Source organism: Hippocampus zosterae, unplaced genomic scaffold (genome assembly GCF_025434085.1).
Source record: "Hippocampus zosterae strain Florida unplaced genomic scaffold, ASM2543408v3 HiC_scaffold_142, whole genome shotgun sequence".
NCBI lineage: Eukaryota > Metazoa > Chordata > Actinopteri > Syngnathiformes > Syngnathidae > Hippocampus > Hippocampus zosterae.
The window spans coordinates 61,138-72,765 of record NW_026262785.1 but is presented as its reverse complement, the minus strand read 5'-3'; the positions used below and the strand labels follow the sequence as shown (position 1 = coordinate 72,765).

Sequence of the window (11,628 nt, the reverse complement as noted above, 5' to 3'; positions counted from 1 at the left end):
CCCCAACCCCAACCCCAACCCCAACCCAACCCCAACCCCAACCCCAACCCCAACCCCAACCCCAACCCCAACCCCAACCCCAACCCCAACCCCAACCCCAACCCCAACCCCAACCCCAACCCCAACCCCACCCCAACCCCAACCCCTACTTTTTAGGCGTCTATCTCAAGACGATATTTATTTTTTGTTAGTAATAATTTATCGATATCTCATAGACTCTTCGTAGCATTTAATATTTAATGACATTTCTTTTTTTTATTGGCCCTCTCAACAATCTGCATCTTATAAATATCGTATGTTCGCATAAAGGCACACGATCCTGAATTGTGGCAAACTAAATGAAGCGAATGACTTGTGTGGCGACTTAATACATACAGATTGTAGTCCGACTTGAACAAAATAGGAATTCTTGTCTTCAATGTGGCTCATAATGTACTATATTGACTAGCGATCTTCAACTGTCTATTTCAGTTCAATAATCTTGCTTCTTTTGGCTTTACTCATCTTAAATTTTGGCGATCAACAGTATCTAAACAAATAAATGCTTGAATGTTGCAAAGCAAATAACATAAATTATTTTTAATATTTTATTACCAGGTCCTCAGCATCAAAAACCCAATGATTATTAATTTTTTCATAGCAAATCATATTCTATTCTATTCATTCTATTCTATGCAACTTAAAATTATTCTATTCTATTAAAAATCACCCATTCTATTCTATTATTCGGTATCCGAGCTTTGACTAGCCCGTTCTATTCTATTCTATTCCTATTCTATTCTATTCAATAATTCAGTTATTCTATTATTCGGACCCAGATCTCAGTGGACGCCTAGCCAGCCACACCAACAACCGCCTCCACAAAATGCAGTTCGGTTTCGTCAACAGAGTCAGCATAGAAGAATGCAAACTCCACGCCCTCTCACAAATAGACAGTGCCCGAAAATCACTCTCACCGACATCTGCCGTCTTTTCGATTTTAAGCCGGCCTTCGACCTAGTGAGGAGATTGGTAGAACTCCTGCGGGCACAAGGGATACTCTCCCCAACCTAACTGGAACTCCTCCTGTTCCTCTTCACGAAGACGAAAGGGCAGCTAGGGAAACACTCCTTTGACATCGATTGAGGCAACTTCCAGGCTCGACGATCGCCTTCTCCTCTTCAACATCTACCTAGAGGACTAGCCCACGATCTCTAACAGGCCAGAATTCAGGCCTTCCTCTTCGCGACGACCTCATGCTCCTTACCTACCCGGTGAACGTAGCAAAACGATCGACCTCGTCGACCGCTGGGCCACCCTCAATGGTATGATGCTAAACCCGAAAAGTTTGGTTCTCGTCTGAGCAGCAGCCAAGCCCACACAGGCATCCCTCTCGTCAAAGTTACAAATACCCCGGGCTCCATATTGACACCACCTCCTCCACCAACCTCCACCTCAATGAGATCACGTGCAAGGCCATCGCGATCGGGTCCAAACTCTTCCTTCTAAGAAAGCTCCAAGACCTTCAAGCTTTACAGAAGCCTGTTCACATCCCTGATCATCCCCCACTACCGCCTGGCCCTCTCGGTCTACCACACCTCGACCAAAAGCAACCTCCACACCATCCTGGGAAGAGCACAAAACGTGTCAGCCGCCGCAGATCCACGCAGAAACTCAAGACGATACGCAACATAGCCAGCGCGCTGGGTATGCCCCTCAGGAAAGCCCTCCCCGACACACGAACACCTCAACCCCAGCTCAACTGATGAACGAGGCGAGTGAGCCCAAATGCTCTGCATGGCCATCCTCATGATTATTGACCATCCTCCCACTCCGATTGGCCTGCTTGATCTGCTTTCCAGCAGCTGTTTGCTCCTCAGGAAGTAGTTTATGGCTGAGGACAGAAGCGGTCATACTCGATTTCCAAGTAGTTCTCGGCAGCACCTTCTAGTCCAACATTGGCTACCACACCATGGACAGCAGCTCCTTAGGCTACCAGCAGCGCCTCAAGCAGGTTACCGAAGAGGTCGAGGGCTGTAGGAAGGAGTCTAACTACACGGATGCTCCGCTGGGGGGGACGACCAGGGCATCTGTGTGCAAAAATGGCTCTCAGATCTAGGAATGGAGGGAATATCAATAATAGCTTCCAGATGTTCAAATCACTGCCAGAATTATTTTCTTATTCAATTGATAATGATTGATCTCAGCGAAGAGCAAATTGTAATAGTTCTTGCTGCTCTCAAGGCATCTTCAAAGTGCCGGCAAGAGCGCAAGTCATTCACACTAGCATCTTCAAGTCTGCTTGCACGCGCTGTGACCCACGCGTTTGCTCAACTGAAGCAAAGGCATATATCTCCTGTTTTAACCAAATCGCAGCGAGTGTGAGACAGAACTAATCGCTGAGGAAACCTTACACAAAATTCGGGCTGGACAGACTGAGGCGATCAACGATTTCTGTCACGCCGCTTTGATTAATGAACGGACATAATTCAAAAAGGTTGTTATGTTTTGTAGAGGGCTCGAAAGCGATCATGAGCTGGTCAGCGAACGATTTTATGTTGAGCGAATGAGGAGCCAGCGCGCCAAGATCGAATAAATGAAGACTGACTACGAAACCATGCAAGAGTCCCTGCGCCAGAAAAATTTAGAACTGGAAAAGTGCAAGGCCGAGCTAAAGGCCTGCAGATAGAATGAGGAGTATAAAAATCCGGTACGAAAAGTTAGCAGGACGATGCCGTGCATGGAAGCCTAATATCGGCAATTGCTGGACCGTTGCCTCGGGATGCAACAGCACATCGACAATCTCGAAGCCGAGTGCAAGATTTACAACAGATAGTCATTCCACAAACTTGAATAGAGGTGTCAGCAATTATCTCAAGAAGTTCAGTCGCTCAGTATCTTATCCTTTAATTGGAGGAATCTCAAGAAGATGGAGCTTCCAGCAGGCGCAAGGCCCAAAAGCAGTTGGCAGACCTGCAGGCCACTCACCGCGACCAAATAAACCCAGCTCGTTGCCGAAAGCGATCGGCTCAAGGCCCTTCTCAAGGCCAAGCAGGAAGGTCCAACCGATACTAGCCGGATCTATCAGCTTGAATAAGAGCTTGCAAGGTATCGAGCTATGCTCATCACAGATAAACAGCACCGAGACCAGCTTCTTTCGAATTGGCACCGTCTAGAAGCTCGGCATCGCGAATGTGAGCAGCAAGTTCTTTTCTTTGACCTCGGAACTTAACCACTGTCGCAACAGCCTCTAGAGCACGGCCGATTCTCTGCGGCGCAAGAAGCAAGACGAAATTTTGTTGAAGGAAAATTGTATAGTTCTAGAAGGCGAACTTTCGGCAAAGGCAGCCGAACTGATTCGCGCAGAGACCTCGAGATCAAGGAGCTCGCAGCAGCACTTCGCTAGGCCCGGCTGGTTATCGGACAGCTATCAGACTGCAATCGGGAGGCTGAACAATAAATAAAAAGGCTCTCGGCGCACAACTGTGAGCTTGAGACAGACCTCTCTCGAGAGACGCAGCAGAGGGAAAGCGAGCGGCTGTCCCACGAGCAGGCCTGCAGGCGGAAGCGGCAGTTTGAGATGAGGCGATGGACGAGGCTAGCAAAATCGATGAGTTATTCAAGGATTTGATGTTCAGACCTTTAATTTGATATATGGGCAAGAAGGATAGGCTTGGGAAGAAGTGGGGAGGACAAACAGCAGCAGAAGCAGAAGCTTGCCTCAATCATGGACACCCTCAGGCACCACAAAAGCACTGACCTTTCCAATCACTCATCTTTTCAAGACTATCTCAAACAGCGAAAGCGCAAGCCCAAGCGCAAATCTAACTCCCCCGGAACTGCCCGGAACAAGAAGATTCACCTTGCGAGTGTGATGAGCCTCAATCACCCACTTTGCCACCCGAGCGACCAGCAGTGAGAATCACGCTGAATAGTTTAGGCCTCGCCTTAAGCTCAGACCTGTGAGGGAGTAAGCTCCATCTGATTAAGAGTTGGCTGCTCCGGTCAGACCTTAATCTTGCCTTTTAAGAGGCTATGCGTAATCCTACAGCATTAGGAGGCCAGTAGAGATTGAAAATAACGTAAAGCTATGCCTGCATTGAAAAGCAGCACTAACTGATTGAGCTTGTGCACACGAACTTAGTCGTTCTTATTAGAGGAGAAACTGGTTCTGGAAGAGTACTCAAATCCCTCAATTCCTGCTTGAGGCTGGATACGGGGTAAAGTCGGGTCACAAACCCTGGCCAAATCGGGATCACCCAACCAAGGCGGATCGCTGTGGTGTCTCTAGCTGCTCGCGTGAGCCAAGAGACGGGCATGGAAGTTTCGTGGCAAGTGCGATTCGCGAAGAGACTGGTCGAGTCGCCGTTCAAGATAATGACAGACGGTATTTTGCTGAAAGAAATAAGTCAGGATTTTTTACTTCGGAACTACTCTGTAGTAATCATTGACGAAGCTCATGAACGAAAAGTCAACAGCGACCTGCTCATCGGGCTACTGAGTAAAATTCTGCCCATCAGCTGCGCATGGCAGAACGCGGAGAGCTGCCTCCCTTGCGGCTCTTAATCATGTCCGCCACTCTACAGACCTAATCGCTCACAGGGCCACATCTGTTAAATCTCCCCTCCGATTTTGGACATCTCGGCCCGCAGATACCCTGTCAACATCTACTACAGCAAGATTACTCCCTCCGATTATCGGAGGGAAGCCGTCCAAAAGTGCCTAAGCGATCCACAACAGACTCCCTCCCGGTGACGTGCTGGTCTTTTTGACTGGCGAAGAGAAATTGTCTAATCGGTCCGCTAGCTGGAAGAACAGCTTGACCGGGAGACGAAGGCCCCCTTAGCCTTAGCGAGCTCGAAGGAGAGAGTAGCCAGCATTAGGGGCGCCCCAAGTTTCCGAGTGCTGCCTCTATCTCGAGCTTGCCTTTGCCTTAGCAGCAAAAATATTCTAGCCATTCACAGGCCGCACTTTCATCTTTTCGACCAACGTAGCTGAAACAAGTATAACTGTTCCGACGGTGAAGTATGTGATCGACTGCGGGTTCTACAAGAACAAAATGTTTGAAGGGGTGTGGAAATGGAGGGTGGACCGAATAAGCAGGGCAATGGCCGAGCAGCGGCGCTGGCCGGGCTGGCCGGGTCTCGAAGGGGTTACTGCTATCGCCTTTATTCGCCTGCGGTCTACGCTAACAGCATGGCCTCTCACACTCATCCTGAAATCTAAACAATCCCTCTCGAAACCACTGTTCTTCAGCTAAAGCTCTCCGAATCGAGGATATTAGAAGCTTTCCCTTTCCAAGTCAGCCGCCTCCAAGCAAGCTCGAGATGAGCATGAAGGAGCTACTTGAAATAGACGCACTGGATGGTGACACTCAAATAACACCTTAACCAAGACCGGCGAAGTGCTAGCATTTCTGCCCATCGCCCCTCGGCTTGGGCAAGATGCTACTGGTCGGAAGCAAATTTCAAATGGCAAAAGAAATCATCCTAGCGATTTCTGTCCTGTAAAGTGGGCTACAAATTGCTCAGGGGAAGGCAGAGTCTGAGCTGATCAATCCAGTTCGTGTGGTTGCTAGGCTGGCGGCGGCCACTGATCTCGGCCAGCTCTGCCGCGAAGAAGGTCTCAACCTCAAGCGCGCTACTGAGTGTAAGCAACTCATCGCACAAATTTCTGAGATACTTGCGAGCTGACTGGGGTTTCGCCTGACTGGTCCAACCAGGTGGTGGATAACAGGTTTATCCACGCAGTGAATCAGTGTCTGATAGGCAAGGTGGCTCGACACATGTAATCGAAGACCAGCCGCAGGGGTTCTACGAAACTGAGGACGGATTGATTTGCCACCTTGAGCCCACCAGTGCCCTTCAATCACTGAGGACCACAGTTGTTACTTACATCAAAATAACAGAAAAGATGGGGTTCGATATTTGCAGCATGTGTCAGCAATCACCCCACAGGAACTACACCCATTTTCTAAGGCTCTCGAATACAACGAGTCCCCAGCCCCTACCTACCTCGCCGTCAAGGACTAAATTCTGTTTTAGGTCACAGCTGAATACGGTCAGGCCAGGTGGCCCATAATTTTCTGGCTTCCATTCCTGGAGCAGTCCCGGTTGAAGTGCAGTTGGTTCGCCCGACTTCTGCTGGGCTGGAAGGTCTTACGCGCGTTCAACCTGACTGGGAAGGCTTAAGGTTCCACTGTAAAAATAACTACCAGCGGATTGTAAGCTGCTCCGTTGATCGACAGATTGGTCAACAATCACATCGAGGGCCTACAAAGTTGAGGCAAAAGATATCGGAGAGCGGCGCTTTATCAGGCAGGAGATCCTGGGCTGGTTCGGGAAGACTGCCTGGCTGAGGCAACTGGTCTCTTGGATGAACTGCCTGTGTCCTGAATACAGATCATTTGTTATAATGAACACCTAATTTCAGAATCGAGTTTTAATTCCAGTCCAAGGCCACTCTCATCAAGCGCATCCTGAAGAAGTCTTCTGCAGACAGGATCCAGCTTGAAAATAGTCATCTGTTCGAAATTCTGAAGAAGCTAGCCTTCTTACAAAAGCTGCTGGACCCGAGCTCAGTGACTTCAACAGGTCTTGTCGTAGCTGAGCCTAGACCTTCGAGACCGGGGACAATCTATCTACGAGAAGGGGGATGCGTTATGTCAATCTTTATAGTGCTGGAAGGGAAGGTCCGGCAGTCTTTCTTTGATTAGAAGGTGGGGCCGCCTCATGAATAAGGAGCTAGGCCCCAGCTGCGTGCTAGGCTAGCTTGAACTGATTTTCGGGGAAAAGACGATGGAGGACAGCGCGCGAGCAGTGACACCGGTCACGCTGATCACCATCAAGCGCCAAGTCCTCGAGGAATACTCTCACAGTCGAGACAAAATCAAGGAATTTAACAAACGCCTATAAACTTGTGCTTTCTTGACGAATACTCCGAGCGCGAGAAAAAACTGATCGCCGCGCGGGTGGACAGGCTCAAGTTCGAGGTGGGGGAGCGCCTCTTGCTCCAAGGCCACCACCTGGAGCACATGCTCTTCTTCACGATCGGGCGACTAGTCGTCACCGAGAGATCCCTCTCTTCCGGAAGGAGAAGCTAATCTTTTCAGAAGAGCCCATTCCTCATAGCTCGATTTGCTTGGAAATCGATCAACTCGAGGAGGGAGACTTTACCGGGGTTTATTAAGTGCTACACAAGGAGCCGGCTGAGTACTCAGTCCTGGCCAGGAGTAACGGAGAGTACTTTAAGCTCACTGGGCAGTAGCTCGAAACAATCTGCCCTGATTTCAAGGCAAAGATTAAGCGGCACATCAAAAAGTATCCCCAGGACCAATAGATTCTCGAAAACTATCGGCAGGAACTGATCCTGCACTCTTCAGAACAGAGGGCCTCTTTGACTACAATCGCAAAAGCAGCATAAAAGCATGGCTTTCCAGCTTACTCGGGAATACCAAACGATCCAGGAAATGCTTTCGCTGCCCTAAGTGAATCACCTCTACGAGCAACGCAGCTACAAAAAACGCAGAACCCATGCGAACACCTTGCAGCCGCAATCGTAACCGCACAGCAGCCCCGCCCGCACCGACTACCGGCTCTCAGTCCAGCAAGCCCCGCCCGCCCAGACGCAAGTTCACATAAGCAGATCTGCTCGCCTGCCAGATGCGCAAGATGCTGCGGTTGTTGCCTTCCAAGTGAGGGAAATATGCTAGTGAGATTAATGGGCCAAAATTTTCACACCCTGAAAGAACTTCCGTGCCGCGGACTAGTCTTGGGGAAAAGCCTCGAAGGTTTAGCTGTTCTTGAGCGTGCGTGGTTTGGTTCCCTCGATGCGCTTGAGTCTTCAAAGTGCCTCATCGACCGGGAAAGTGAATACAGACACCCTGGCCTGCTCGAGTGGTCAGGGTAGAGGTGGCGGAAATGGAGATCTGCAGTCACCACTTCTGCCTGGAAGTTTATTACGAGCCAGTGACCCACACTCTAAGAGAGGAGCTGTAGGCCAAACAAGCGGCCTTAATTAGCTTCCCAGAAGAGTTCTTGGTCAGGCTCGCCCGTGAGACATGTGGGGTGTTAGCCTACCTGCAGGAGAGAGGCCAGTCTCACGGTCACCTCTCTCTTGACACGATCCTTCTCAACAACCGCGACATCAAGCTATGTCCTCTCACATGGTCCACAGACACAACACAATCCCGATTCTGAGCCCCGAAGCTGCCCACCTGCAAGGACTGAGCCTCAAGGGCGATGTTTTCCGGCTGGGACTGGTCCTGCTGTGCTGCGGCATGCTAGTCGACTCAGGGTATTTGGTGAGTGGCGATGGACTGTCCCAGCGAAACACGATTGCAAGGCTTCTCGGGGAATTAATCGCGAGTGACCGTTACTCCTCTCGCTTGAAGCTCATAATCCGCAATTGCCTCAGATGGGACTTGAGGGAAAGGCCGATGCCGAGTTAAATTGTAGCCCTCCTCAATCGAGACTTCACTTACCAGGACCTCGAGTCTTGGAAAAAGGTAAAGAAAAGAGAGAGGACAGTCTGCGCTGTCCGATCTGAGCATTTTCGACCCTCCGCGGCAGCCAGAGTCCAATCAATTCTGCGTCAAGACACTCCCGAAGTTCACTGAAGGCTGATTCCAATGTTCCAATGTTATCGTGCCATGTAATGGTGGTAATCAAAGCAGGAATTTTTCAGTGCTGACAGACTGTAGTCGTCTCCCTTTGGACGCGTGGACAGTGCCTTTCCTCACCGTGAAATAGAAGTCTAGGTAGTTCCGGGCACTCAGCATGAGCCGACCTCCCAGCCTCTCGCAGACCATGAGTTCGCCGTTTGTAATCGCTTCGAATTGAAGCCTTCGACAATTCCGTCAAGAGTGGCCAACTGATGGGCATTGTCGATTAGCATCTTGCGGGCGAGGGTGATCGCGACGATTAAGAAGGCTCTCCAGGTGTATCGGTCGAAGGGAGTCTGCCCTCTGCCTCAATCAGCAGTTTTAGTAGCACACGGCTAAGACCAGTACTTCGGTAGTGGCCAGTTCCTCTTCTTCCATTATTTCAAAGAAAAAGCACACACGCGATATTGACGGCAGACTGTCTTGGCCAGGTGCTCGACGAAGTTGCTCCAAGGCCCGTATTCAACAGCGTGATTTTCCGACCGGACGATCAATCCTGATGCACTTGCCAGACCCTGCTTCACTTCGGCCAAACAGGGCTCGAAAATGCAGTTTTCTAAGAGCATGGCACTGGAAACAACGCGCTTCAGATCCGGCATCTTTATTTAGTTTGCTATATCGAATGGAACAGACTGGCCTTGGGGATGAGGCCAAATCACTTCTTTGAGCAGAATTGCAAGTCCAGCGGGCGAAAGCGAGGGTATTGAAGGCCTGAACCATAGGTCCTGGAGACAGTGCTTGTGCAAAGAAATCTAACGGCTTAAGGCGCGGTTGAACGAAGTCAGCTGGCTTGCGCAACCCTTCGGCTGAGTGGAGCAAAGTAGCTGGCAGAGTGTGCGACTGAGTAACTACTGGCTTATGAAGAGGATGTCTAAAGCTTTAAATCAACTTCAGACTGCCAGCCAGATGCAAGATTTAGGATGATATGACTTTCAAACTAGGATCTTGTGCGCCCTTTCTTCAGGTCGGCCAGCAGGGAGGCCTCGATTGGAGGGGCCTGGTCCGAGTCCTCGAGGCACATGGCGGCCAGCCCTACCAGCAGCAACAGCGCCGCTCCCCCCGTCTCGGCAATCCAAAAGATCTGGACAGCGGTCATTCTGAAGCAGTATTCTTTCAGGTAGACGATTGGGCTGAGACGAGCCACGCAAGCATGAAGAGTTTCAGGAAGTAGCGGATGAATTTGAGCAGGGCGGCGACTGACATGAGGTACAGCAGCCCGCTCAGCAAGCAGGCCCAGAGCACCTGGCTGCCGTAGAGGGCAGTCAGTACGAAAAGTGGGGGTGTCCTGTTCGATCTAGGGCTCCTCGGCCAGCACGAAGATGAAGAGGAGGAGCATGCAAGTTCTCCAAATCCAGTAAAGGGCAGAAGTTACTGCCTGCAAAGTGCACATTCAAACCAATTAAGTTAGCAAAAAATAATGCAATCCTGGCCTGCTTAAGGATTCGGTCCAGCTGTTGCGCGACGCTGCCCAGATCATCAGGGCCAGTCTCAGTACCTGGTCTACCTCCAGAGTAGCTGCGCCTCCGCCGCGCAGAAGCCCGTTCCAGGCCCGGGCCCGAGTCTCACCAGCGGAGGAGCAGCATCTCGTGCAGCAGATCGGCCTGCTGGAGGACTAGAACAGGGAGCTGAAGGTGCGCCTGGGGTCGGTGGTGCGGCAGTTCGAGTAGGCGCGGCTGGGGAGTGCGCATGATTGCTGACTTCGCTCGAGTGGCAGCATCAATTATCTGACGATGTCAAAGAAAATAGACCTGCATGTTTTGAATGACTACTCGGTGGACCACCTGATGGGGTAGGGGGCATACGGCTATGTGTGGAAGGTCAGGGACAAAAAGACTGCGAGGTCAGGGCTCTGAAGAAGATCTTCGACGCGTTCCAGCACGGCACCGACGCCAAGCGCACCTCCGGGAAATCACCGTCTTGCGGCAGCTGGCCACCCCAATCTGATCAAGCTCGAGAAGGTACTAAAGTCCGAGCAGCCAGGAGACCTGTACCTGGTGTTCGAGTTCATGGAGTGCGACCTCGGGCTGGCCATTTCGGAAAAGCGGCTGCACAGTCGCCACAAGCAGTACCTCGCCTACCAACTCTTCAAGCACTCAAGTACCTCCACTCTGCCAACCTCATCCACCGCGACATCAAGCCCTCTAATATCCTGATCAACTCCAAATGCGAGCTCAAGCTGTGCGACTTCGGGCTGGTCAGGCACCTCAAGGACCTGGAGCCCGGGCTGCTCACCGACGAGGTGGCCACCACCTGGTACCGCGCCCCCGAAGTGCTCCTGGGCAGCTGCAGCTACTCCTACCCCGCGGATATCTGGAGCGCCGGGTGCGTGGTCGCAGAAATGATCTTAGGAAAGCCCATTTTTCAGGCTCCAACACCCTGGACCAGTACAAGCAAATCCTGTCCTTCACAGGCATCCCCAGCGAGAAGGACCTCAACGCACTCGCGCTCCCCAAAGAAATAGCGGTCCCCAAGGTGAGTAGGCGGGCCTGGAGCGAGTGGTTTCCCGCGGGCGATGAAGAGGCAGTGAACTTCGTAACCAGCCTGCTGCAGATCAATCCGGCGAGCAGGCCCTGCATCGACGAAATCCTGCATCACCCCTACATCAGCGAATTCTACAACTGTGAGCAATGGCTACCAAGACTGACCCGATCGAGCTGATGATCCAGGACCAGAACCGAGCCACGGTGCAGATCTACCGCAACCTCATCACGATGAAATAAAGCGCTACTACACTGCTGCCAGGCCTGTGCCCTAGCGCAAAAGCAGGCCCGCATTCTACCCTCGTCGCCAGTCCCTGACTCGGCCCTCCACGCACAGGCCCAAGAAAGCATGGCTCCAGCGCCCTTCGCGCTTCCAGTCGAGTGTCAGCAAAAGCCGGCCTTCTAAGAACTACAGCAAGATTTACCTAAACAAGTCGATGCTAAGGCAGCTGAAAAAAGTGAGGAGCGAGCCCAGGGTTCAGAGGCGGCTGACCAAGGCGGACTCAG

The 11,628-nt window shown here is 51.3% G+C and overlaps 1 pseudogene; it reads left to right on the top strand.

Annotated features, from left to right (window-relative positions):
• The first annotated feature begins 10,371 nt into the window (after window positions 1–10,371).
• Window positions 10,372–11,299, top strand: LOC127594436 (extracellular signal-regulated kinase 2-like; annotated as a pseudogene).
• The last annotated feature ends 329 nt before the right edge of the window (window positions 11,300–11,628 follow it).